General features: G+C 39.3%; 1 pseudogene; it reads left to right on the top strand.

Moving 5' to 3' along the window:
* Positions 1–322: 322 nt before the first annotated feature.
* LOC136306537 (dynein light chain Tctex-type 1 pseudogene) lies at positions 323–603 on the top strand (annotated as a pseudogene).
* The last annotated feature ends 843 nt before the right edge of the window (positions 604–1,446 follow it).

Here is a 1,446-nt window from a genome sequence, read left to right as displayed (position 1 = left end):
AAATGCTGGGGCTGATAGGCTACTCTCTATTTTGTCTCTTTATCTCCTTCTACCAGTTGAGTTGTACTTATGAAAGCCAGTTCCTCTTGTCTGGAACTTGTTCAGGGTGGTTGTACTCATTAGTGCAGTTACACAATTAAACGAATATAAACTAATAAAAGTAGTGCAAAAGCAGTTATTCATAGGACAAGTAATTTGACAACTTTGCAGTATCTTGATAACAAGAAGATCACTAAGAAAACTGCTATCAAATTTGTTATATGGATAAGACAATTGAAAAATTAGGGAATGAGGGTGGCAGAGGCAACATGCAGAAGGAAAGATGGAAGACTACCAAGCTGCCCAAGAGATTGCTTTTGTTGTTGATGAAGTGAGCAATATTATAAAAGAGGCCACAGAATGTGCATCCGGTAGCAATGTTTGTCAGCACAGCAAAGTGAATCAGTGGTCACAAATGGTTGTTATAAATGCAGTAGAACAAACTTTAGGCCAACTGGACAAGCTTGGGAAAACATTTAAATACACTGTGACCTGTATAATTGTGCAGAAGAGTGGAGCAGGATTACAACCTGCAAGTTCTTGCTTCTGGGACAACTCTGCTAATGGGGAACAAGACCAGGTACTGCATTAGCCGTGCCTATGGACTGGCCATGTGACCTCATTCAGCCTGTCATCTTTCTTTTGTCTCAACATTTCTCTTTCACCTTCTAGTTACCAGTTGTGAATTCAGTGAATACCTTTCTCATTCTCTTTCAATGTATTTTTTTGTGGCACTCTCAAATGTAGAGGAAAAAAAACAAATGACTGCGCTGTTCTAGAACTAACTGTACCCCTCAGAGCAGGGGTCCCCAAACTTTTTACACAGGGGGCCAGTTCACTGTCCCTCAGACCATTGGAGGGCCGGACTATAAAAAAAACTATGAACAAATCCCTATGCACACTACACATATCTTATTTTAAAGTAAAAAGACAAAATGGGAACAAATACAATATTTAAAATAAAGAACAAGTAAATTTAAATCAACAAACTGACCAGTATTTCAATGGGAACTATTCTCCTCTCACTGACCACCAATGAAAGAGTTGCCCCTTCCGGAAGTGCAGTGGGGGCCGGATAAATGGCCTCAGGGGGCCACAAGCGGCCTGCGGGCCGTAGTTTGGGGACCCCTGCCTCAGAGGAATGTACCGCCACTTGTCTTACCCCTGAATAGTTCTTTTCAAAGGTGCTAAAAACTCAAATATGCTAGCGTGAAACTTTATTCTCTGAAATGATTCAAATACACTAGTATTCTATATTTTGTACTGTTGTTAGATTAAATAAATTATTCCAGTTATAAAAATTGGAGAGTAATCATTCTAGAAGTATTGTGCCATTCAGATTATTCTTTAAGTTGTATTTAAAGAACAAACTGAATGTCTGACCTGTGGTGACACAGTGAATAGAGT

This window comes from Saccopteryx bilineata, chromosome 5 (assembly GCF_036850765.1).
Source record: "Saccopteryx bilineata isolate mSacBil1 chromosome 5, mSacBil1_pri_phased_curated, whole genome shotgun sequence".
NCBI lineage: Eukaryota > Metazoa > Chordata > Mammalia > Chiroptera > Emballonuridae > Saccopteryx > Saccopteryx bilineata.
This window is presented reverse-complemented; position numbering and strand designations above follow the sequence as displayed.